The sequence below is a fragment of the Mesocricetus auratus genome, unplaced genomic scaffold, assembly GCF_017639785.1.
Source record: "Mesocricetus auratus isolate SY011 unplaced genomic scaffold, BCM_Maur_2.0 Super-Scaffold_100004, whole genome shotgun sequence".
Classification (NCBI taxonomy): domain Eukaryota; kingdom Metazoa; phylum Chordata; class Mammalia; order Rodentia; family Cricetidae; genus Mesocricetus; species Mesocricetus auratus.
This window is the reverse complement of record NW_024429189.1, coordinates 34605661-34633598: the sequence shown is the minus strand read 5'-3', so window position 1 is coordinate 34633598 and position 27938 is coordinate 34605661. Positions and strand designations below refer to the sequence as shown.

Below are 27938 nucleotides of genomic sequence, written 5' to 3'. Positions count from 1 at the left end.
GTCTAGAAATCTAATTTGGCATTAGCTCTGTGTTCATAGAGATTTTGCACTATTCCGATGTGAATAAAATCATCTTGGCTGTTATTCTCCCTTGCTGTTTCCTAACGCCAGCCAAGAGGCACTTGACCACCTGGGTCTGAGGTGTGCCTCTGAGGATGCTGCAATGGCAAATGCCAGTTAAATTTAAAATGCCTTTTTCTCGGAGGGGGGAGGAAAATGGAAGCAGGACTTTTTTTTTTAGTACAACTAGACTCAGAATGTCCTGGATAGTGTTTGTTTGTACAGTTTTTTAAAGACACAGAGGGAAAAGAATGAGTCTGTCCAGACTGCACAGTCTCCTCCACTAGGATGGCAGCAAGCATTTGAACAGATCGGAAGATACAACCACACAGGCACCCCAGGGGCCCAGTCTGGCTACGAGGCTTTGGCAGCTCTCCCACTCCTCAGATATGATGCTGTGGGGTTGCTCAGTATGTACAGCAATTCACAGGGGGAGGTCAATCAGCTAGCTCAGCCAAGAGCTTTGAGACAGGAGCTCCAGGGCGGCTGCTTTCCCAGCTGCAAAATAAGTCTGGGAGGACTCTCAGGACTGTGTTGGCTGAATTCACCAGCCTGCTGATGAGCCTTCTGTGCTCGGGGACTGTTAGACACTCTGGGAGTGCCCGCATGAACAGAGCATACAGTCACAATGGTATAAGGAACACAGAAGCATAAGAAAACTTGCACCGCAACCAGACCAGCGTAAGAATGTCTACCATCTGCAGGTTATACCATAGCTTGCCAGGTGAGTGTAGCAGCTGACACCTTCATGTAGGTTGCTAGTAAGCAATGTGTTTCCTATCTTTGTGTTGTTAATGCCTAACACATGGCTTAAGTAATGTCCTCTTGTAATTCAGGACTTTACTCATGCCATTTACCCTGAGAGGCCTCCCCTAACTTTTCTTTCTCCACTGAACACCCATCCAACATTCTCTTATTCTTTTCCTTCTTTTACATTTTGGAGAGTCCACTGTAGTAGATCATGTTAGACAGTGATATGCATATCAGGCCCCCTACCCAGCTTTAAAAGGGCAAGGCCCTCAACAATCTGATTTTGCCTTATAACCTACGTGCTAAGAACCATACATTGCAGAAAGAAATGAGTGATCCATGTATTTATTCAGATACTATTTAATAATAATGTCCTATAAATGAATATGTAGAGAATTAATGAGTTGGTTGAGTAGTGTGACCAATTCAGGTATGCATTCATAAAAAAAAATTAACCATAGCTACTGAAGGATTGAGAGAAGCTTTATGCAGCGTGGTCTTGTGAGTGTAGGGAAGACTTTGATGGTTTTCGAAAATTCCCAGAGACTATAAACAACAGAACACACTAAGAGAGCAATAGGGACTAGGGGCAGCCGGCATTCTTCCTATACTTAAGTTACTAGTTATTGGTAACATTTGCAGGATACGCTCTGTGCCAGGAAATGAACAATAAAGTAAGACACAGTTGTGGACCTGAACATGTAACAAGTTTGTTTGGATTCAAGTTTAAATCTTGGTATCAAGATGCAGGGTTTTTAGCCGGGTGGTGGTGGCGCATGCCTTTAATCCCAGCACTCGGGAGGCAGAGGCAGGTGGATCTCTGTGAGTTCGAGGCTGGGCTGGACGACAGCCTCCAAAACAATACAGAGAAACCCTGTCTCATAAAAAAAAAGATGCAGGGTTTTATTCTGCACTCAGTGGGGAGGTTTACAAAAAGTTGTGAGCCGAGGGATGGAAGTTACTAAGTGAAAAAACGAAGAAAGGCAACAGAATGTTGAACACAACAAGACTTAAAAATCTGCAGTTCTCAAAAGGGACCTCTTTCTTTTTGTAATTAAGAAGTACCTAAATATTTTCTGTATAGGCTTTTTAAGAAATCCTAAAGAAATACAACAGGTAAAAATATCACTAATGCCAATGTATTTGGCTTCACAATAGGCCATCACGTTATTAATATTTTTTTAATGATGGAGACCTCAAACTTACTGATTCCAAGAGGCTAATGAACCATGACCCAACCTTGTTCCTGGTGAAGACAGTCAAAGAACACTGGGGCTGGTCTCGGCTGTCTTCTTAGGCAACAGGATGATTACTTTACCAAGTCCCGTTTGAATAAATAACACATACTACTTGGTCACTTGACTTGGTGCTGTCACTAATAACTGGGTTGAATTGTCTAAGAGCTGTTAAACAGGCCTGACTGCATAATCACCGTCTGCTGCATTCTGCTAAAGATGTTGGTTTGTTTGCTTGCTTTTTGCTTTTGGGTTTGCAGAAACAGAAATATGTTCATCAAGTGTGCAATGAAAAAAGAGATAATTTTCACATCTACCCCAGTGCTGAGCATTTTTTAGGTTGTATCATTTTATGCCTTAAAAAAATGGTATAAAGAGCTGGGCTGTGATGACACACGCCTTTAATCACAGCACTCGGGAGGCAGAGGCAGGTGGATACCTGTGAGTTTGAGACAAGCCTAGTCTACAAGAGCGAGTTCCAGGACAGGCTCCAAAACTACACAGAGAAACCCTGTCTCAAAAAACAAAACAAAATAAAAAAAATGTATAAAGGGTTTCTCCTTTGCAGATGAGAAATGCAAATTAAAGTCAGGTAAGGAGTATAGCACATGTCATATTAGCTAAACATTATTATGCAGTTATGACTTTTAAAAAGTGGTACAGTGATGACAAGGGTGAATCATGGGGCAGGGCATACTTAGCGGACACATGCTGTGCAAAACATTCATTTAATCCAAGTGTTTTGATGAATCAAAGTAAAGAATTCTGACGGAGAATGTACTTCAGCACAAATGATAAAATGCTGATTTCTAGGTTTTGATATCGTTTTGAATGTAAGTCTAAAGTTCATTTGCAAGATGTGTTATCAAGAAGATAGATTAATTTTTGCTGTTACTTTTCTTTGTTTTTTAAAAAGACATTATTTTTAAGTGTATGAGTGCTTTGCCTGCATGTATGTCTGTGCATTACATGTGTGCCTGGTACCCACAGAAGTCAGAAGAGAACATAAGAAAGTTGTGAGCTGCCATGTGGGTGTTTGGAATCAAACCCAGGTCCCCTGGAAGTGCAGCTAGTGCTCCTAACCCCTGAGGAAATTAGCTTTTCCTCTTTAAATTCAGGTTTAACATCTAGGCTCCAAAACACTCATTGGTTTTCTGCTATCCAGTGATGTTGAGCAGATCTTGATGTCATTTGTGGTCTGGCCATGCTGCATTGAAATTGTGAAAATACTATGCCCATGTGTGAACTTGATGCTTTAAGTGGCCATAATATTTTAAGTCATCTATTGAAACAGGTTAGTACATATTTTATTGCACAACCAACAAACCTTTTTCTTTAATAGGCCAGATACAAAGCATTTTGTGTTTGTGGGCTACACAATTTCCTGTAACTGTTCAATTCCATCACTGTAGTACAAAAATAGTCACAGACAATAAGTAAATGAATAAACAGAGTTGAGACTCAATAAAATTTTACTTATAAAAACTAATGGCAGAGAGGGTTTGGCTTACTAATGGCCATAGTTTGATAAACTATGATTTATAGACTGGAGGACAGCTATGAAAATAGCACTGAAACATAGTGACATATCTTACGTATCTAGTATTGATTCACTCTTTCTTCTCCTGCCTCTTCTGCTAGATTTGGGTCTTTTGATATTTACATATTAGCTCTCCTTGTCTTAGAGAGGGTGTTTTGGGGACTAAACCCAGCACCTCATACTATACGAGCGAACCACATCTCTAACCCCTCTTGTCTTTTTCTTTTTTCTTTTTTTTGGTTTTTCGAGACAGGGTTTCTCTGTGGCTTTGGAGGCTGTCCTGGAACTCACTTGGTAGTCCAGGCTGGTCTCGAACTCACAGAGATCCACCTGCCTCTGCCTCCCGAGTGCTGGGATTAAAGGCGTGCGCCACCAATGCCCGGCCTTGTCTTTTTCTTAATACCCTTAATACTTAGGAGTAGACAAGCTGGGTGATTGTCAAGGCCTGCTTTCTATGAAGCCATTTGCAAACAATTACAGAATATCAATGCAACAAATAGAATATATGTGTCAATAAAGTTGGATTTCTGTAGAAGACAGGCAAGCTGTAAATTGATCTTGTTCTAACCAAAGGCCCCAGCTTCCTTGGGTTAAAAATATAAAAAAAAATCTCTTCCTGTCAGCTCTCATCCCTGCTGACAAGGCTAGTTGTGGACACAGCAAGCTGCCACTTTCAATGTATAGGCAGAGTCAATTGGATCTACACATATGCTGTTCCCAGTCTCCAGTGAACTTCTTGAAACTGCAGTCACTGGGAGCAGAAAATACTGATGGTGTATAAAGCTGGGAACAACTATTGTTCATCAGGGACGACTGATTGATTTTATCGCTTAGATTTAAAATCCTCTAATATATCTCCCCGGAAGTTATCTGGCTCAGAAAGTGTCATATAGCAAGGCAATTATGATCCAGTTTTAATGTTCTATAATGTTTCATGCAGGTAATAAATCTCTCACTTTGAACATAATGAAACAGGTATACATATAATTGAAAACCAGGGCCCCAATAAGAAAACACTGAGCAAATAATTAGCCTCCCTGGGGCATTCATATATCTTTTCCGTATGTCTCTTGGTAGCCTTCCCATCAGTGTTTGTTGGTTACATAAAGGCAATAGGTTCTACAGGCTCTGACGAACCAATGAGCTGGCCTCAAAAATGCTCAATACCATCAATTCAGTGATACGAGAAATGAAAGAATTTCGGATAAATTTTCCACTAGTTGATAGCTATAGAAGGTCAATGTTTATTAAAATAGTACTTAAATTCACTTTGGGTGAGAGCTGTGTGAGCCTTTCATTTGATAAGAAGGATAGAAAATGCAGCAGAGTGGATCTGGAGAGACTCCCGTAGGCCCAGGCACTAGGTCATTACTGCATAGCTTCAGCCACTGAGACCCAGCACAGTACCAGTGGGTGCCACATGTGTCTACCCCTCACTGCAGCTAACGCCACAGGGAACTAGAGAAACAATCGGGAAATACAGAGCATATTTCAAAGTGATCAAAGAGAAAGCGCTACACACAGATAGCTCTGTAACGTAAAGCGCTGGGAATAAATAAAAACCTGCAAGAAAAGGAATCCGATTTAGGCAGAGAAGGGGAAAAATGCAATTCTAAAGGCCACATTATAGAAAATGAAAAGACCAATTCCAAAGCTACACACAGGCTTGAGGATTAATGCTTTGTTCACTAAGAACACTAGAGTTTAATTTTCCAGACTAGAAAAGAGGCAACAAAGGAGATTTTTTTTTATTTCTTCAAAATCAAGGAACTGACCCCCTAAGATGGTGCCCCCTAAGCCTTATTTTAGTCTATATACAGAGACGACGGTGAAACTTTGGGAGGGTTTCTGAAAGGGGAGCATGTTTTAAACAATCAGATTCACCAAGCACAGAAGTGAAAGCCGCAACCTTTCTTTCAAGTGTTCAGAACTGAACCACAGGCAGTCAACTTGGGGGTCCTTGAGATCTGAGACAAGGAATGGTTTGCTGGATTCCACAGGCAGGGTGGCCAGAAATGAAAGCGCGCCAAAGGAAGGAGGCGTGCAAAAGGAAGATAAAGATGAAGGCTTTAAATGGGGAGAAAGGCAGGGTTAGGTGGGAGGAGCTCATGCCAGGGTGTTATTTTAGGTTGTGGTCAACAGGGATTCAATGGCTCTGGGGCTTAATATTCACTGATGTGATTTCTGCAGCAAACATGCCTGGATACCTTCACTGCTCACTTGGTAGACTATCAGCCTGGTTCCAGAGCCGCATCAGTCCCAAATAAACACACTGGAGGCTATATTAATTATGAAGCTGTTGGCCTCGCTTGTTTCTTACTGGCTAGCTCTGACTTAAGTATTTATCCCATAATTGTTAATCTAAGTATTTCTCTTACCGGAGAACTTTCCAGGCTTCTTATCCCTATGGCGTTACATCTCGACTCCCCGTGTTTCTCCTACCACGAGTCCTCCTCAACTCCTAGTCCCACCTATCTTGCTTCCCTATTGGCCAACAATGCTTTATTGACATATACACAGGACTTCTATTTCATAAAAGATGCTGGACAAACTAACTTACCATCTCCTGACTTGGAGACTAGTGCCCCCCCCCACACACACACTAGTCAGTCACATACCCAGAGTGCATCTGCTACTTAACAGAAAAGAAACGTCAAACCTAGACATGCTCCAGAGTTCTCGGCATGTGAGGTAAGATCATGGACACTTTTCCTGTGTGTGAGATGCATGAAGGATACAAGAAGGGGAATTGGACGTCTGTGGGTGCAGAGCTAGACCATGCACACCGTAAAGACTCAGCAGCCGGAAAGCCATGTGTGCTCACTCTTGTTCTCATCGCTCTCTACAGGCTGAATCGTGAAGGAGGAACGGGTACTGAAGCAACATGGCAGAAACCGGAGGAATCAGAACATAGACAATTTCACTAGAACAGGTGGAGTGCTAGAAATGACTTATGAAAATGTTCTCAAACTTTCTATCAGAATCATTTGGCAGTAGTCCTAGGCTAGAGAATGTCTCTCAGAACTGAAAGTTCTGGTTTGTAGTGTTTGCCAATTTCTGTGGTGTAAATATTCCCAATTTGACCAATTTTAAGCTACCAACATAGAATTACTGAGCACAGATTTGAGGAAGATATAAGGAGCCTGGGACCAGCTGGTTTCAATGTAATACCACCTGGAGACGTGATAAAGACACAGATTTTTGGGCGCCATCCCCAGCTTTCTGATCGGTAGTTCTCACATGGCTGATGGATCTATTTCAGGAACCATGATCTGAGAACCACTAGTCTATGGGGAGAAACTCTGGAGATAGTAAGAATAGAAATAAGTTGAGAGCCTGGAAAATAGAGGTGTGTGTGTGTGTGTGTGTGTGTGTGTGTGTGTGTGTGTGTGTGTGTGTGTATTAGACTATCGGGACAATAACCTGAACGAAGAGTGTTAGTGGTTGGGGGAAGCAGTGATCTCTGGAGAACTCCTTTCCAACCAGGCTCATTCTAAGAGACAACATACAAAACAAGTATGAGACATCAAGGATAGGCTTGATTTGCTTTAGTAAAAAATGATTAATATAGTTAATTAGATAACTTTATAGTAACTTCACCAAGCAAGGAAGGAATGGCTATTTCTCGAAGACTGCCTGCCATGCATGATTTTTCAGATTAAGGGACTAGAATGGGGGGAAAAACCCACAGGAATTTAACCCATGTGTGCTGGCTAGTTTTATGTCAGTTTGCACAAGCTGGAGTCACTGAAGGGGAGGGAGCCTCAATTGAGAAAATGCCTCAATAAGATCGTGGCCTTAATTAGTGATCAATGTGGGAGGGCCCTGACTATTGTGGGTGGGACCAACTCTGGGCAGGTTGTCCTGTGTTCTATAAGAAACCAGGCTGAGTAAGTCATGGGAAGAGAGCCAGTAAGCAGCACTCTGCATCAGCCCCTGCCTTCAGGTTCCTACCTTGTTGAGTTCCTGTTGATGTCATCCAATGATGAATGGTGATGTGGAAGTGTAAGCCAAATAAACCCTTTCCTTCCCAGATTGTTTTGGTCATGGTGTTTCATCACAGCAATAGTAACCCTAACTTAGACACCATGGCTCGAACAGACCATAGTATAAAAGTACTTGTAGAAGATGCGGTTAAAGGACAGTAGGTGAAGGGAAGACAATGGAATGAAAATAAACAAGCCAGCATGGACAGTCCAGAAGACAGAAAGACATTCACTGCATCTACTCAAGAAAGGAGACAGGAGGATGTACTTGACACATAGGAGTCTTCTCAGGCTGGGAGAGAAGGCGAAGAGAGAGGAGAGGCAGCAGCTGTGTTTCATACGTGCCCACCTGCTCACTAAACAGCTGAATATCGGGGAAAGAAAGGACCCACTGACCGTATATTCAAGACATGCTGCGGGGAGAGTTATCCTGGAGAGATGGCTTAGCTATTGAGAGAGCTTCTGGTATTGCACAGTACATGAATGCCATTCCCAGGACACATGGGCAGGTGATTCCCAACAACCTGCCTATCACTCTAGAACCCAGGGATCTGATGCTCTCTTCTGGTCTCCACAGACACTTGCACACGTGTGGTGCACACCCACAGACACATACATAAGCAATGAATTTAAAATTAAAACACTGAATTTAAAAAGATCAGTAGCAGAGTATAAAAGAAAGCAGTCAGCGGGGAGACTGAAGGAGTTTGAGAAGAAGTGGAAATTAACTTCTACAAGAAGTGAAACATGAAAGAAGGGTAAGTGCCACACCCCGTGTCACAGAATAGAAGGGACAGAATGGCACACCGTGCCACCATGGGGAGGGACACACTACAGAGAGGAAAAAGTCCACTGTGTCTGGAGAGGAATGGGATACATGGGAAGGTGTGGAAAAGGGAGGTCCACGTGTGGATTCTCCCTAATTTAGGGGGAATATAAATCACCCCGGGGTGAAAAATTTGTTACCGTGTGACCACCAGGTAGAAAGGACAGAGAGGTGGTATGTGGCACCTGGCAATCTGGGCTGACTTCCTTACGGGACAGCAAATGAAACTTCCCATGGCAACAGTACAGTAATATATAAGATTTAGATGTGTTTGGTTCCTTGCATGCTTAACCTATTGTGGTAGCTTGAGTGTAACTGCCCCTCCCCCCTGTAATCTCATGGTAGTGGCACTATTAGGATGTGTGGCTTTGGCAGAGTAAACGTGGCCTTGTGGAGATGGGCTTTGAGGTCTCATACAAGCCCAATGTCTCAGTTCCCTTCCTGTTGCCTGCAAATCAAGGTGTAAAATTCTCAGCTCCTTCTCCAGCACCATGTCTGCCTGCATGCTCCCATGTCCCACCATGATGATAATGGAGTAAACGTCTGCACTGCAAGCCACACAGTTAAATGATTTCCTTTATGAGACGTTATCATGATCATAGTCCCTTCACAGCAATAGAAACCCTAACTAAGACACCTCCGCTTGAGAGAAAGAAACACTGAGCTTGACCAGTGCTTTGATACAAAAAGATGTTTGCCTATCCAATACCTTGCTTTGTAACTATTCCATGTAGTAACATGACTGGCTATAGGCTTTGAATTGGCTGTTACTGAATACAACATGAGACCTGAGCACATTTCCTTTTCCTTGGCATATTCTTATCCCTGCTGTCTACATCGTTGCTCCTTTATGGCCTGCTTATGTTTCTCCATGTTGGAAAAGCACTTTCAAATCCCCCTTTCCTCCCCTCTCTCCTCATACTTTCATTTTTCTTTAGAGCTCCCGGAAGATCACGACTTAAGTTTTTATGTCCTCTCCTCCAAAACAATGGTGGCTCCTTGAAAACAAGGATGTGCTGTCATAACCCCAGTGTCTGAGACTATCCCTGGCCCACAGAAGGAGCTTGACAAATTCATCAGGCCCCATATGTCCTGGGCTGGCACCATTTTACAGATGAAGGAACGAATTCAGAAACTTGAGTGACTTGCTGGGATACAACTCAGATGATGGAGTGGAGACGTAAAATTGGATCTTTTACATCGCCCCACTGTTTCAGCTGCTTCGTGTCACTTCTGTACAGGCATAGTGTGACAAGTTTGTCTGCAGAGCTGTGTGACATGAGGTTGGCTTCAGAGAGTTTCGGGCTGGGATTTCAATCTTGGCTCAGCCCCCTTTCTTCAATTCCCACGATGATTGGTGGCCTCCTTAGCCTCTTCATGCTGCTCCCTCTTTGTGAAATGAGAGTGGCTGCCTCACAGGTTAACGAGGACAACTTCCACATCTAGCACCCTGGTGAATGGTGGTGAGACTCCTGGGGCAGAAGAAACAAGCAAAGGAATGGGGTGACGGGAGGGGGAAGAGGGGGGGTGCCCAGGAGGAGAGCCCACAGCCTGTCTGGGTTATGCTCTCCTCATGGACTCTGTAAGAAACACGTTTTTCTTAGTTACACAGCTTCTGTGTATAAGGAGGACTCATCAAGGGGCATAAGCTGTGTGTTTTAACAATGGAGGAGAGCAATTGGACAGCAAGCGTCTGGGTAGGAACTGTGCGCCTCGAAACGGATAAACCTGGGGGTAAAGCAGTGGCTTAAATACCCAGGAGTGAGGAGAGTGTGAGCCTACATCAAAGGAAATAGAAGTTTAATTTTGAAGAATGCTTCAGGAGGAAAAGGGACTGATTGGAAGCAGAAACCATTGTCCAGTCCCTTTTAGAGGCCCTGTAAAGGCATGGTAGGCACACATATTCAGAGCCTAAAGACTATTTTACCATTCTCTTCTGGCTATAAGAAAAAGCTTTTTTAAAAATCAATAAAATAATTAATAAAATTACAAAATTACTAATGCCCTGGAATTTTGGGTGCTTCACCAAGACCTTCTTTAGGGACCAAGATTAAAGAAAAAAACAAAATAACTGTGCTGGAATTATCGCTCAAGAAGTTGGGACCCTGTGTCCATGGCTTGTGGCAGTGGGGAGAATTAAGGGAATGCACCAAGGAAACAGAAGAAATGAAGCTGAGTGAGCAGATACTAGTTTCATGAAGAAAGAGGGCAGGGAGGAAAGGGAAAGAAGGAGTTACAAAAGGGAATTTGGAGAAACAAAAGGCCCCAAGCAGCCACCTCAAAGAAATGTTCCTAGGCCCTGCCCCAAATGATGTGACAGATTTTGATGATCCCCCATGGAAGGCCTCACCTTCCCTGGGGAGTGGGTGGGGTGTGAATGGGGGAGGGACTGGCGGGGGCATTGTAGGATGGGAGGGAGAGGGAACTGGGATTGATATGCAAAATAAAATTTTTTCTAATTTAAATAAAAAGTTATTTTAAAAATGCTCAACAACCTTAGTCATCAGGGAAGTGCAAATCAAAACTACTTTGAAATTTCATCTTACATTTGTGAGAATGGCCAAGGTCAATAACACAAGTGACAGCTCATCCTACTGAGGATGTCAGGTAAGGGGAACACTCATCCATTGCTGGCTGGAATGCAAACTGGTGCAGTCACTATAGGAATCAGTGTAGTGGTTCCTCAGAAAGCTGAGAATAGATCTAGATCCAGCTATACCACTCTTGGGCATGTACCAAAGGACTCTATGTCCTGTTAGAGAGACATTTGCTCATCCATTTTCATTGTTCCTCTATGCATGATACGCAAAATTAGGAAACTGCCTAGATACAATTCCATGGAAAAGCAGATGAAGAAAATGTGATACATTTACACCATGGAATATTACTCTGCTGTTTAAAAAAAACAAAACCCTGAAATTTACACATAAATGAATGGAATGAATGGAATTAGAAAAAAAATATCCTGAGTGAGGTAACCTAGACCCAAAAAGGCAAATATGATATATATATCTGCTTATATGTTTATGTTAGTTTTTAAGCCTTTGATAAGCAGGCTACACTCCATATCATTACAGAGAGTAAGGGCTAGAAAGGGAAGGGTCTCCTCAGGAAGGGGAAATAAATTATAGTTAACGGGGGTGGAGGACTGAACAGGAGGATTAAGGGTTAATTAAGGACTAACAGGATGGAGAAGGGTTGGGAAGACAGGGATGGTAGTGTTGGTGGTAAGGGAGGGAAAACAGGGAAGGACAGCTAAAACAGAGGACCATTTGAGGGCTCATAAAGAAATGTACTACAGTAGAAGCTTCTTAAAATATATACATATTTGACAGGAATCTAAATGGAATCACTAAATAATGAAGGAGACAAAGCCCCTAGGTATCTCTTCCCATCAAATGAAAACTCCAGTGTCAGAAATGGTTTATATTTAATTGAGTTGGTGGCGAAAGAGTGCCCATGGAAAACACCTGAACAACCCAGGCTATTGCTAAGGCTACTAGGGGTTCTCCACAAACTGATGGTAAGGGCCTATTGTTGAAGACCACACCTTCATAACTTATTGAACATAAAGAGTCAAGCCAGTTCCTACTACCTAGAACCTTACCCCCTACTGACTAGCGTTCATTGTACTTGAAGGTACTCTGCATGCCACCAGAAGAGAAAGATAAACACCAACCCAACTACAAACTCTTTGATCTACAGTGGTAACCTGTCTTCATGATATACTGGTTCAATAGTAACACAAAGGTTGTGGGAGTAACCAGCCACTGTCTGATGAATTTAAGGCCCATTCTATGAGTTGGTACCCATACCTTACACTGCTTAAGTGGACAAGAACTTAAGACACTAGATAGGCTGTGGACCTAGGAGAAAAACAAAAAAAAAAAACAAAAAACAAAAAAAACCTACTATTCTACTAAAGTAACATAGAAATATAATGACTTTTAACATTTCTGCTACACTCATGAGTCAGTACCTTGCTCAGCCATTATCAGAGAAGCTTCCTCCTGCTATAAATGGGATCGAATGCAGAGACACACAAGTGGACACTGTACAGAGACTAAGAGAGCCTGAACTACTCAGTCCTAAATGGGATGTCTCCATCAAACCCCTCCCCTCTAGGCTCAAGGAACTTTCCAGATGAGGAGGCAGAAAGTGTAAGAGCCAGTAAGGATGGAGGACACCAAGGAAACAAAGCCTCTTAGACTCAACAGGACGGAAGCACATATGAACTCCAAGACTATGGCAGCATGCACAGGGCCTACACATGAGGTCTAGGCCAGCTGGGGTCCCAGCACAGTGAAGGGATGTGGACACAAGTCATTCCTAACCCAGAACCTATCCCCAATTGACAATCGCTCACAAAGAAAAATGTTTCCCAAAGGAGTCTTGCTTACAAACAACACTTAAGGGAGTAGTAGATATCCAACATGAAATGAACTCAATGGAACTTTTGAAAGGTTCTATTTTATTTTGGGGGGTTTTGTTTGTTTTTGTTTTGTTTCCATTTATCTTGTCTGTCTCACAATGACTTATCTGGTCACTTCCTTAACCTAACGGGTCTTTTGCGTGTATGTTATGATTTCTCATTATATGCTTTTATGGGCTATTTGTGTGAGTGAGTCTCTCTATGTGTTTCTTGTGCTTTTTCTTTGTCTCTTTTTTTTTTTTACCATTTGTCTTAGTCTGATTTGTTTGTTTGTTTAGTTGCTTGCTTGTTTTGTAAGGAAGAGAGAAAGAAAGGGTGTGTATTTGGGTAGGTCAGGAAATGGAGAAGATAGTGGAGGAATTTGGGGAGGAGAAATTGTGATCAGAAAACACTGTCTGAAAAAAATCTATTTTTAATTTAAAAATCAAGTTAAAATCAATATGTAAATATGTTATACATCCCGAGTTATGTCAAAACTCTGAGTAAATAGCCTCTTCAAAAAGGTGAAAATTCCCGAAAGCATGATACTTCGTTGGGAGAAAAGCACAATACATTCTCGTGTTCATTGTCACAGGAAGTAGGCCTTCTTTCCCCAGAATTTCACTTACTTCGTGGTTATATAATTCAGTTTACTCCTCCTACTCCTTTACAGGGAAGAAAGATCATGTGATCATCTCATACCTAGCGCATGTGAATAAAAATAACATAGGGCAACATCCTGGGCCTATTTAGAAAATCACTCTCCCCTTCTTTTCCTCTGTCTTACTCACTTGCCCCAGAGATGGGGACATGGTAGGAGCTGGCTTAGCCACAGTCTAACTCAGGAGGCAGATGGAGAGAAGAATAATGGGGGTTCCCAAAATGTCATCTCAGCAGTAGACTGCTTATGGTCAGACTTCCACATTGCGAGAGACATAGACTTTACTTGGATTAAGCTACCTACACTTAAACATACATCATACATTCACACAAACATACAGTACATAGCATAGCTAAAGCTACTGTTGTTTTGTTATTATATCCAAACTACTACAAAGTAAAAATAATAGAAAGCTATGAAAATGTATGTTTATCTTTATTATGTATTTTTACTTCAACTTTATACATTTTTTGTCCTTCTATCTTGCCCAAGTCCCCTTCCTCCAACTCTTGTTTACTTATTTTATTTTATAGGTATATGCAAATATCTTCCTGTATGTATGTGCACTGCCCGTATGTCTAGTGTCCTCAGAAGCCAGCAGAAGGTATCAGATCTCCTGAATCCAGAGTCACACATTATTGTGAGTTGCTTTGTGGAGTCTGGGAACTGAACTCAGGTCCTTTGAAGAACAGAGTTGTGGAGCCAGCTCTCTAGCACCTTTATAATACTTTTATTTATTTAGTTTTTTTTTTAGATTTCCATTTGTTTATGTAATATAAATAGTTTTGATTGTGTGTCCATCGACTATTGCCTCCCTCAAACTCTCTCTAGTCCCTCCCCTATGTACCTTCCCTCCCGACATGGATAATTTGACTCATAAAAATGTAATACCTAGAATCAACATACCAAAAGACAAACGATGATTAGGGAGGATTGTAGCTTGGATCTTAAATGCCTCAGAATAACCCATGTGTTGGTTGGTGGTACCGTGGAAACTGCACAATATTCAGAGATTGGGGTCTAGATGGCAGGGGTAAATCATGGCAACGGGATAATATTGGAGGATATACATGTCCCTGGTGCGCACGTGTGTGTGTGTGTGTGTGTGTGTGTGTGTGTGTGTGTGTGTGCCTGTCTGTCTGCTGTCTGTGTCTGTGGGCCTGTCTCTCTGTCTTTGTCTCTCTTTGCTTTTTGGTTACTATTAGATAAACAGATCCCCTCTGTCATGTGCTCTATGCCTTGCTGTTCTGCCTCTCTACAGGCCCAGACACAACAGAGCAAAGAGACCATGGACTGAGTCTCTGACCTTGTGAGCTGAAACAAATCTTTCCACTGGTTGTTTATTCTGGGTATTTTGTCTCAGCGAAAGAAAACTCACTCATATATGAGGCCTAGGTGTATGATAATATGAGGGGTAATTTGGTAATGTAACATTTACCAAAGAAAAGATGCAAGCTGCTAAAATTAAAAATATTTATCCATAAAAAAGATTTTAATTTCAGTTGAGGGACACTCATCTATTTTTATTGACTTAGTAACTCAGAAATCACAATGTCTTAAAAGTATACAAAATACACAGAACCATTTGTAGTAGAAACGAAACATTTTAAAACAGATGAGCACAAAGAGAAATCTGTCTGCCTTTCAAAGGTTTTGAGAGGAGAAGCACATGTTAAATGACCTGTAGAGAATTCTCCAAGTGAGAAAGCTGAAGGCTCGAAGAGCAAAGCAAACATTCTCCTCATAGAAACAGTGAATAGCACACATAGGGAGAGAGATCAAGTGGGAAATCAAAACAGGAGGCAAGACAGGCTCTGGCTGGCAGGGAGAGCTAGGAATGCTTGAATGCTGGGGAGGGGTGTGTGTGCGCGCGCGCGTGTGTGTGTGTGTGTGTGTGTGTGTGTGTGTGTGTGTGTGCGCGCGCGCTCGAGCACTCGAATGCACAAAATTATCGGGATAGATTAAAATGTCATCAGACTATTTAAACTCCACTGTGCTTTTCTCTAGGATAAATTTACCAAGAATCATAAAAGGCAGAAAGGCAATGAGAACCTGACTAAATTCTCTTTACATACTATTTAGCTATAACATAAACATATATGTCTCTCTATGTAGTATTTAATTTTTAAAAATACATCTTTTTTTGCAATTGAATAAGATCAAAAGCACTCCAAACCCCCATCTGTAAGTCCACGCCCCACTAAGCAGCCTGACTGCTCTTTTATGCATTTTTCTTTGTCTACTGACTTATTTTTATGCTGGGTTAGAAAGCTGATTTTTGTCTCCATTCCCATCCAATAAAACTAGGAGTTCCTTGAGGGCCAGGCTACATTTTTATTTCCTTTAGCTCCCACCTTAGTTTATCAAATAGAAGAATGTATAAAGAAAATTGTCCCTGCTGGGAGAAGAATGAGAAGAAAAGAAGACTTAGATGGTTTTAAAGAAGAGACAGACCAAAGCAGAGAGCAGAATACAAACAATATCTTGGTAGGATGCCTGCAGTAAACACCTGCCAAGGACAGCTGTGAGGAACCCAACACAGCTCCCGACTGCCATGATGCTGGACCGCTTATCCTACCAGGGACTATCCCGGCTTTAGCTTGCTTCCCACTTCTAGCTTAAGCCGCATGCCAGTGGGATCATCTTCTCCCGCTCTTTTACAATGAAGACACTGGGAAAAGGTGGGAAGCAGACTGGAAAGCAGTCTGATAAACAACTAGTTAATGCACACAAGGTAAAAAAAAATTGATCTGAGGTTGAAAAGCAAAGCTTTATGTCATTTGACTGGTAGCCAATATTGAAATTTTGGTCACAAAAAAAAGGGTACCATCCCAAAGATGAATTTTGATGAAAATATGTGGGAATCCATTGCACTGATACATCACCAATAGCTGTATAAGATACCAGTCTTGCACTATTGAGCCGTGTCTTTTTTTTTTTTGCCACAGAAGCAAACAGAAAACTTTATTCAGAGCAGAGCAATAGTGCAGGGTATAAAAGGAGACACTGCCAAGGCTGACAGTGGGCCATAGGAGTGGCAATACTCCAGGGCCCCACACGGAGTCTTAAGAGGAAAAGCAACTGATTGTTAAGCCAGTGGCTTGGATGGTTCTCTATTTTTATTGATGGATTGGGTCACTTGTTCTTTTTTCCTACTGTGCATGTCGCTTCCTATAATGCTTCTGAATTTTAACATAACTCTTTATTGATGATTTAGGAATTCCACATCATACACTGCAATCCCACTCACCTCCCAGTCCTTCTGCATCTGTCTTTCATCTCATGATCCCCAAAAGAATCCCCCCAAATTAATTAAAAGCAAAACAAACAAATAAAAAGTCATCTTATTCTTCCATTTTTCACAACATCTCCTCATTCATCCTAGTGGCATCAGGAACTGTAGTGTGTCACGCAGTATATCCTTCTGTTCAATTTGCTCTACCCGAAAAATGTTCATTGCAATGAGTCATTGGTCTGCTTCAAGACCCCTGGGATACCATCATCACTGGACCTTCACCTAAACTTCTCATGGAGATCCTGCTGTTACTGTTAGGCAGGACCAGTCCCTTCATGAAATCCAGGTAGTCATAGACAGGGTAGATTTTAGGGTGGGCCAACCAAGGCCCAGGATATGGGGCTGGTTAGTAGCTGAGCTGGTCTGGGCCCCTGGGACCACTCTCCTATGCTCATGCCATTGAGGCCAGCTCTTCCCCAGTGTGGCAGGATGGGGTGATGAGTGGGGTTGTCTCTCCCCAGTGTGGGTGGGTGGGTGGATTGGGGGGTGAAGGGTTGTGAAGCATCCCGTGGAGGATGGTGCCAGGTCAGCACTTAGATTTCTACACACATGGTTCCTATGACTCCCTGTAGTAACACAGGCTATGGACATCATCACAGACTCCAGCTGCAGCAGAAACATTAACCCAGTCATGGCCCTCAGCAGCAGCTGGGGCCCTGGGTGTCACCATGGCTCAGGTGTCAAAACAGACCACCCAGATCAGTATGGCTCCAGTGGCAGCAAGGCCCTGAGACACCAACATGATCTTGGATGACTGTCTAGACCCTGGGCATCTGCACAGACACCTGTGGCAATAGGAACATGTTGCTGGGCCATGTCCCATAACAGCAACCTGGGCCCAGATGACACCCCATGTGGCAGAGCAGTTCACCCAGATCATCCTGGTCCTAAGGGTGGCATGGCTCTCAGACATCAGCATGGCCACAGATTGTGGCTCAACCTTTAGCATCTGTGTGGTCGTTGGTGGTACCATGGGCCAGGGACGTCAACACAGAACCCAGATGTTCTAGGACCGTGGACCCAGACATGGTCCTCAGTAGCAACTTGGACTTGGATGTCACCATGGCCCTCAATAGTATGGACCTAGGATATTAGTCTCATAGCTGAGGTGGTGGCCCAGAGCCCCTGGCATCAGCGAGGTCTTTGATGGTATCAGGAGTCACAGATATCAACACAGACCCTGGCTGCAATACAGTCATGAACCCAAACACGGCCCTCAGCTGCAGCCCAGGCCTGTATGTTACCCTGGCACCTTGTGGCAGTGCATGGGTCCCTTATTCTAATCCTGACCACTATTGCCTTGGTTCGTAGAATAAAATAGTTATAGAAAATCAGTTATAATCTATCAAAAGAGGTAATTCTGTAAATATTTACCAAATTCTATGATGACATCTGAATAGAATCTTTCCTATCCTATTAACCTTATAACAATTCTTAGACCAAAAACTTACATACTGCTGATTTTTAAAGAGTCACGTGTCCAAGTGTTAGAGCATATATGAGATTCTAGTAGCAGTGAATGTTTATGTTATTGGGTCTGATAGATTTATTCACATTTCTGAATAAATTAATATTCTAATATTCTGGTGTTCTTTTCTATTGCCAAGGTAAAACACTGACCAAAACCAACTTGCGCTAGAGAGGGTTGATTTCATCTTACACTTTACAGTCTGGCATGAAGGAGAGCCAAAGCATGAACACAAGTACAGAGACGGAACTTATGCACATGGATGAACACCACTCACGGGCTCGCCTCTTCCAGTTTCTGTAGCTCAGAAATAAGGACTTGCCTAACATATGTGAAGAACTGGGTTTGATCTATAACAACCAAAGAAAGGATGAGCTTTAGTGTGAATTTCAGCTGATTTTGCCAGTGGAGATCACAAATACTATGGAATAAAAACAAACCCCCAAATCAATTAAGCTATAGATGTAATTGCATAGCCATGAGTCACAGATTTCTCCTTGGTCTTATCCACTAATGAAATGTTTTCTAACAGCTAAAAGAATCAATGTGATTTGTAGTTGTAGCTTTCAAATTGTGTGAATTCAATTTTTAAAAAGTTTTAAAGAAAATACACTATCAAGCACAGTAAACAGAAAGTTAGTCTGTATGAGGACTTTTTTGAGGAGGTTGGGCCATGTCCACTGGCTTCTTTCCTATATAGGTCTCAGCAAAACTAAAAATTGGAAGATACTTGGCATTCGTTCTCTTCTCTGTTGCCATTTTCTATGTTTTATATTTGTTCTCTTTTTATTTAAATTTTATACTTTGTGATGCTAGGGATCAATCAAGCCACAGATTTGTAGGCAATTGTTCCACCTCTGGGCTAACTCCCCAGTCCTTTTTGCCTATAATTTAAGAGCAATTATACTACAAAAAAAATGCTGCCCACCCTCTGTGTACTTGCTTCAATAGTGTCATACACTCTTTGAATGTTATTGACTTTAGGGTACTAATATTCAGTCATCCTTACAGTCAGAGTATAAGTGTGTCAATAAGCAAGGAACATGTTCCTTGTACTCATGAGCAGTCAGTCTCCCAAACTCACACTGGACATGTAACTGTTTTCATCAGGAACATTAAGCTTAATACTGATACATGCTATGATCTATGCTATGTTTAAACCAATTTAAAGTTCATATTTCCTCATACATATTGTTTGTAATTGACCTCAGAGCATTTCCCAGCCTGCAAAGACTCTTATTTGTAACCACCAGAGCAGTCAAGGCTATAATCACTCTTGTCTACACTGAATATTAGCGTAGTGTCTACAAAAGCAGATGAAGTTGATGGGGAGCAAACACTTCTAATGTTGCTTCCACCATTACATGTAGTGGGGTAATAGCTGTCAGTTTACAGTGTTTAAAACCACTTTTGTATGTTCTTGATTTTCTGACGGCTAGAAAGCCTAACCGTGAATTTCATAGCATTTGATTCAGTGACAGAGGTGATGATAAGTAGCTAGTAAATATCACCTAATGCTGATTACAGGAAGGCTGTGATGGTAACATAACACACATCAGTGTCAAAACGTGGAGAAAGTTAATTACAGCTTTTCAGGCTTCTTTTTGAACAAAAATACCTACCACAATCGGTGGTCAAATAGCACATGGAGTAAGTTTGTTGGAAGATCCTAGTAACTTTGGTGTGTGTGCTAAGATCATTGAGCCCTTACATACTCACTGGGATCTGGCCCATTCTCCAGTGAGTATGGTCCTAAAGACCTGACACAGCGGTGCCCTCGGAATGACGGGTGACCAGAGAAGTGCATCCAGCCATCACTCTGAGAGTGATCCTGAACTGGGCATTCTAACCTCATTTGAAATCCAAATACTAATTAAGTGAGTGACTTGGCATAACAGACACAGGCTTACAGCAAACCGAGACTGACCGTGGAGAAACACAAGCAAAAAGGTGGACTACTACAACTACTATGTAAATGAAGAATAGCTGCATCACCTAAAGTCTCAGTTTTAAGAATTTGTTCTGAGCTAATCTTTATCAAAAGAAACAAAAATACCACATTGCAAAACAATTCTGTCTCCACAGTTCAAAAGAAAGACTACATAAAATTTGAGACTACATAAAAAATTTACTGAGTCTGTATGAACATCATAGAGTTTACCCAGTGATGATCTGGTGATGTTTAGTGACTGCCCCTCAGGCATACATTTACTATAAAAATGCATTACATAAAGAATAAACAACATGTGAATGACAAAAGAATATTCTTTATTATAACTTAACTATAACTTATTTTCACAGAATCAACTTATTGATTTTTACCTAATTATTACATGCATAGTCATTTTCTGCAGTTGAAAAGCAATGGTACATGCAATCTGGATGTGAGCACTGGTTGATATTTTCATTTACATAAGCAAGTAAATGGAAAATGAAAACATTTTGAGGCATTCACCTGTTCACATGAATGACTTCTTTACTGAACAGGACAGTATGTTTTTGAACTATAGGAATACTTATTGAGATTTGGGGTCTACTTAAGAAAACAAAGCTACAGAAATGACAAAGCTTATACTTAATTTGCACTAATCATATTTCCCCCACTTTTCTTGTTTAAACAATCTAAAAACAATCAATCTGTGCTTTCAGTGTTTGAAAATTTCCAGATTCAGCAATGCTGACTTCACACGGTTTACCTCATGACCCCTGATGGTGGAGTTGGTCCCAGAAGTACCACAGTGTAGGAGTCTGTACCGTTTCCCCTTAGTAGATTAAAACCATCAAGTATGTGGTATTGCTGTGGGATATGACTTTAACTATGTAAAGACACATTACATTTGTTTAATTATGTAAAACGTGCTGCTTTTGTTTATGCTGCGTTTGTTTAATTATGCAAGGATGTGTTGCTGTTTTAGCTTGTCTGCCTAAGGTACCTGATTGGTGTAATAAAAAGCTGAACAGCCAATAGCTAGGAGTAGGGGGTTAGGCAGTGCTAGCAGGCAGAGAGAATAAGTAGGAGGAGAAATCTAGGCTCAAGGAAGAGGAGGGAGGGAGAGAGAGAGAGAGAGAGAGAGAGAGAGAGAGAGAGAGAGAGAGAGAGAGAGAGAGAGAGAGAGAGAGAAAGGGAGATGCCCAGAACCAGCCAACCAGGCAGCTTCCAGACAGACATGGAATAGATAGGACATACAGAATCAAAGGTAAAAAAGCCCTGAGGCAAAATGTAGATAAAAGGAAACAGGCAAATTTAAGTTGTAAGAACTAATAGGGTAAATATAAGCTAAGGATGCTCATTCATAACTAGTATTAACTAATATAACTAATATTAAGTTTGGAAGCTGGTTGGTGGCCCAAAAGAGAGCCTGATAGATGTCACAGCAAAATGCAGTAGAGATAATTACAAAATGGCATATTTTAAATGTTTATTATTACTTTAAGGTAATTTTGTTAACATGTCAATTTAATGTTGATATGGTTATGTTTAATAACCAACTCACAATATCCTTGAACATAAAACGATGGCATGTGTAAGCCAGCACAATTCCATCTGTTATACTCCTGATCAACAGACAGAGTATATTAATGGCATGTTTGAGCAGAATGACTGAAAGTATAAAAAACAAAGAAACATATAGGCAAGTAAAAAAAGCTATTTGAGATATTTAGGTAATATTTTTAGAAATTGATTGACTTGATAGTTATAAAATGCTTAAATTCAGCCGGGCGTTGGTGGCACACGCCTTTAACCCCAGCACTTGGGAGGCAGAGGCAGGCGGATCTCTGTGAGTTCAAGGCCAGCCTGGTCTACAGAGCGAGTTCCGGGACAGCCTCCAAAACAATACAGAGAAACCCTGTCTCGAAAAACGAAAACAAAAACAAAAAAAATGCTTAAATTCAAATGTCCTTAAGCCTCTGATAAAATGGCATCATGCCCTTACAGAAGTTTTGTTAGTATACTTTGGGTTACTATAACATAATGCTTGAAATAATCAATGTACTATGGGAAAATGTTCTGTCTCATAGTTGCAAAGGTTTGTCTCACCAGTCTTATGACACTGTGACTTTGGGCATTGGGTCAGTGGTTGCACAGTTCTTCATGGTGGGAAGACATGGAGGAACTCGCTGTTCATCTCATGTCCACCAAAAAGAAAGGAAAGGTAGAGGGAAAAGAAGAGGAGATTAGAATCATGGGTTCCTACTTGTCCTTCAAGAGCCTGTCTCTCTGACTTAACTTCCTCCTAGAAGGCCCTGCTCTTTCAAAGGTCCCCATCCCCCCATTTGCACAATAAGCTCTAACCAGATGTTCTACTTACAGGCTTGGGGGCAGAGGCAGGGACAGGGAGAACCCATCCAAGCCACAAAGGCTCTGTTCACATGTCCACGGTTCTGCTGTTTAAGAGCTACAATGTAAATTTCTTGCTATTCTACTCAAAGCATAGTTTGGAAAACTATGGGGAACTAGTTTACCAAGAATAAAGTCTTAAAGAAGGCTGCTCAGTGTGGTAAAAGGTATTTACGATGGTGGCAAGTATTCTATTGTGGATTTATGTATTACACCTCTACTAAATAATGATAAATCTTTATAGAAAAGTAAATCTTTCAGGGTGGTGGTGGTACACGCCTTCAATCCTAGCACTTGGAAGGCAGAAGCTGGGGGATCTATCTCTTGGAGTTCCAGTCCAGCCTGGACTACAAAGTTACAGGACAGGCTCCAAAGCCACACAGAGAAACCCTGTCTCAAAAAACAAAACAAAACAAAAATAAATCTATAAAACAAATTGAAGGTAAGAGCACATTTGTTGAAGTGTGTGTTTTTATTTTCTTGTCAAAAGAAATAAAATCTGAGTAATGATGACTCTCTTAATTTATATAATTTAATAATTATTTTATTTTGTATTTAAAAATTAAGTCATGCCTACATAGAATTCTACAATTGTTAAAATGATACCTAGGCTAGAAATTGCATATCAGAAAACAAATAAAGGGTTCACTGATCAGCTATTTTGAATATGAAAAGTGCAAATGCTAAAGTGGAGCCGGCTAAGACCTCAACCTGCCTAATTCACTAACAATTCACTAACAACAGGACCCAAGAAAGCACTAATAACCAAATTTCTTGAAATCCCAGTTTTGCCATCTGAAAACTGAGTGTCATAGGAGTAGTAATTAAGCATATTAATGCACGTAAAAGATAAAGGTAATATTTTGTAAAACATTACCATTTTTATCATTATAAGATAAAAACCATCCTGATTGTGAGTTGAAATGAAGAGATTTTCTCCACACTGGAAGCTTTGAGAGATGCTGAACAGTAGCAGTTGGCTTTACAATTACATTCTCATCTACCACTTGCCCTCTCCTGTACAGTGTGTGCTGTACCAAAGCCAAGCATGCTCCGTCACTTTTCTTGTCGTCCCTTGTCCTTTCCCAATCTCCTATTTCCAGTATTTTAAGTACACATTATTTTTTTTTTGGTCCAGTCAACTATATCATCTTCTCTCTCCCTTCTTTCATCTTTGATTTTCTGGACATCGATTTCTTCTAGCAAACCACACTGGGTAAGTGTTATAGGGGCGGGGTGGGGGTGGGGGGGAGAAAGTCTACAAATAATCTGTGCCAACGCTTACTTCTCTGTCCTGGTATCTTCTGAAAAGTCATATCTTATTGATACTCAGATGTGTCGAGAGGTCAGGGCAATGAGTCTAAATGACACCAAGCAAACACTCGCTGTGGCTGTCTCCCATAAATCTTGCCTTGGAGAGCTCTCTTAGAGCCCTCACAGGTTTCTCTTAAGCCAGTCTACCCAAGATCCTGAGAGTGCCTGATGCTAATGAACGCATTGGTATTTTTGAAGCCTCATGCAGTCAATCAAGAGTGAGGCAGCTGCTAAAACACCCTTGCTTCAAGCATCCCTGAAGCACTTCTTACAAGGAAACAAGCTAGGAGGTTTCACAATACCCAGGCTTCCCTGCTCAGTCAGTTACTCCAGTATCTGCAACTCTTTTTCCTTCATTTCTTTTATTCTAAGGAGTTGAAAATACTGCTTTAAAAAAAAAAAGCGTCTCAGCTTCAGGATGATCCAAGAAGTCAAAGATCTAAGTTCTATGAGATGTAGCATCAGAATATAAACATTCAGGAGTCTGACACCAAAAGATTTATGCTAAAACACCCAATAAGCAAATACAGAACATTCCATTTGAATGCAGTCCCTGTAATACTTGTTGGATGTCTCATTGAGAATGGGATCTGTGGGCTGCTTTATTAATAGTAGACTACACTATATTTTGTGCCTTGGGTATAAAACACCATGAGGTGTTTCTGAAGTTTGGAGCGTAAATGTTAGAATAAGAATGAGTAATACAGCTATTTTCAGTCATCATCACAGGGAGCAATGTAAGAATATTAAAAGCAGGACCCAGTCAGATGCATGCAGGATGAAAAGCCAGACAAATTGCTCACTGGCTTTGGAACTCTGTGAAGATGCTTACCTGTCTTAATATGTCCCACAGGAGTGTTAAAATGACACACATACAATGTCTGTGCAGTCCCTCCCATTAATGTTGGTTAAGGGCTCAGTATATGGCAGTTTTTATTACTGTGATTATTGTACAAAACAACGATTTTTAAAAAAGGCTAAAGCCAGCAAGAATGGAGAGAGCGAACTCTGGAGGTACATGCTTCTGTCGCTGCTGTGGTTTATTCCACATTGTCCCTCCTAACTAATTCTAACAGGATCTGTTTGCATTCAAGGGTGTTTGTGTTTGAGCTACTCATCTAGGTCTTTTCAGGCTTCTCTCCCACTCCACAAAAAAGAAAAACAAGAACAAATAAACAGGCAGAAAAAAACAATCATGTGTCTTGTCTGAATTTTTACTCTTTTTAGGATATTTTAAATTATTACCTACTATCAAAATTCTTGTTGCCACTTGACATAAACATTATCATCAATGCCGTTATCACCACAGCAAACTTTTAGGGGTGTTATTGAATATAGGTACAGTTTAAGCCATTTTACCTTAATCATTTTAGTTATGATGAAGGCACCCATCCTTATTAGTATTAACAAATAAGCAAACCCAGGGTCCTAGGTGTTATAATTCTAGTGTCTAACTAGATAATCTTTTATTAGAATTTGTGCAATGTGAATAAGAACACTAGACTTTGAACTATTAAATACTTTAACATTTATGCATAAGTTTTTAACAGTCGTCATATACAGGATCATCCCAAGTGGATCGTATTAATGGTAGGATTTTCAGTCGTGTGATAGAGGATACATTATGACCCTTAAATCTCTCAAAATATGCTAATCAAATGCCTATATATTGGGTTGACAAGCTTAATTGAGAAATATTAAGCCACAATTAGCACATAAACACATCTATTTCCATGGGAACACGCCTACTTAGTGCTAGTTACAGAATCAGGACCTTGCACTTGGTAGGCAAGCACTACTTCTGACCTAGACCACAAACACCTATTTAGTTTTCCAGACAATATTTCATGATGTTAGATAGCTGTATTTAAAAAAAGGTAAACCATCCCTTCTAGCTCCTCATTCTTTTGTGACTTTCCCTAGAGAATTTAAATTATCATATTACTTTGCTGTCAGGTAATGTCCCATCACGAAAATATGCATTCCAGTCAGCCTTAAAGATAGTTCTTAGAGATCATTGAGTATATGGTGAATATTCCATTCAGTTATGAAAACATTGTTGGTGGTAGTCTAACAAACAGTCACAACACCTCGTTCCAACCAGCTCCCCTTTATTGGGTCCAGGCCCACATTAAACTCTTCTGCGTTGTCCTACTGCACTACATGTGAAGTTCATGGTTGGTTGTATGAAGACAGATTAAAGCAAAATCCACTATAATCATTTATATAATTCTTACTTTTAGTGGAGTCTAATCTGAAAGCAAAAGAAAATGATCAATAGGACTTCAATACATGCAAATAACACTCACAGATACATAGAAATGAATAATGAACAGACAAATTTTTCCTCAAGTATCTTACTACAAATAATTCAGACATGAGAAATGATCAGTTTACTATAGTTGGAAGGAAAGGGGACTAGCTGAATCTTATACTAACTTCCAGATCAATCTTTTCCTACATCTTGTAAATGAAGAAATATGTGAAATCATCTAATCATCGTCAAAATTAATTTTAAGAAAACTAAAGTTGAGGTTTTAACTCTAACCAAGAAGTAAAACTACAGTCTTCAGTTGTGGACTTTTCAGAGGTATTACATTAGATGAATATATAGCAGAATACCATTCTTTCAAGATCAACTGACATACTAGGGGAAAAAAATAGTGTAGCAGAGTAAAGTAATGGTTCTCAAACAAAAGACTGTTAGTTTTAAGATAATAATCCAAAGAAACAATGTTCTAAGTCATTGAAGGCAGGGCCAGATTGCGTGTACTTACTGTAGATTTGGCAAGTGTATTTCATAAGCACGGTAGCAATGCCCACAGGGGACTTTCATAAATGTCTGTGGGAACAAAGGTCTGACGCTGTAACAAGTTTAGGATCCCTACAGTTAAGACTGGGGGTGGATTTCATAAGGATATTTGACAAAATCACTGTGGACAAGAGGAGGAAGGCACTGTATAAATTTGTGAAAGGTTAATTCTGACTAATGATAAATATGAGAAGTGGTGTTTGGCTCAATTTTAATTTCTCTAATTTCCTAACAACTTGCTAAAAATTGGATTAGCATTGTACAAATATTCCATTACAGCATTAGTTTTTTCCTTATATCTGAAAATGTTCCCTTGTCATTCAAATACCAATTCTTCACCATTTAGTAACTTGAAAATATCTCCTAATACACAGCTCATCTCTTTGCTTTCTTGAAAGTCAATGTATTTATATAATTGTATTTAATGTATTCATATATAAAACATGTTCTTTCATACTTTTAACTTTTAACTATAAAAATGTTCTTTTTTTTCAAAACTTAACGTTTTTTAACTTATACATTCAGTTCTTCACTATAGTGAGACCTTATTTTCCTATATGGAAATGAAGTACAGATCTAATTTTATCTTTTCATTAAAAAATCATGCATTGTTGTAGTTACTTCTTTCCCAATTCATCTGTAGTGTCTCTTCAGTCACATATGAAAGCTGTCATTTAAATATGGGTTTGTGGTGAAACCCACAGAAAAGGCTGACCTGAACAAGGGGAGCCCATGGACCCCAGACTGATGGCTGAGAGGCCAGAATGGGACTGATCCAGACCCCCCGAAAGTGGGTGTCAGTGAGGAGGCCTTGGCAATCTATGGAGCCTCGGGTAGTAGATTGGTATTTATCACTGATGTATGAATGGACTTTGGGGGTCCATTCCACATGGAGGGATGCTCTCTCAGCCTGAATACATGGGGGAGGACTTAGGCCCTGCCCTGGATGATATGACAGATTTTGGAGATCCCCTATGGAGGACCTTACCATCCCTGGGGAGCAGAGGGGGGGATACAGTGGGGGTTAGGGAGATTGGTGAGGGGTGGAGGAGGAGGGGAGGGAGAGGGAGCTCGGATTGACATATGAAGCAAGCTCATTTCTAATTTAAATTAAAAATATATTTAAAATAAATAGATAAACAAATAAATAAGTTTGTCTTTAAGCTCTGTTCCACGCACAGACTTAGGCTAATCCAGCATTTTAAACTCTTTTTTATATTTTAATTGTCAAGATCAGTTAT

General features: G+C 40.7%; 1 protein-coding gene and 1 long non-coding RNA gene across 11 annotated transcripts in view; one reads left to right on the top strand and one right to left on the bottom strand.

Moving 5' to 3' along the window:
• Nucleotides 1–27938, bottom strand: part of Csrnp3 (cysteine and serine rich nuclear protein 3) — a 193847-nt gene that overhangs the window by 50545 nt on the left and 115364 nt on the right. The gene's annotated exons all lie outside the window — the stretch shown is intronic.
• Nucleotides 624–19508, top strand: LOC121140369. The gene is made up of 5 exons (XR_005877166.1): nucleotides 624–784; nucleotides 3164–3339; nucleotides 6434–6517; nucleotides 14003–14109; nucleotides 18372–19508. It is a non-coding gene; the product is annotated as an uncharacterized LOC121140369 (long non-coding RNA).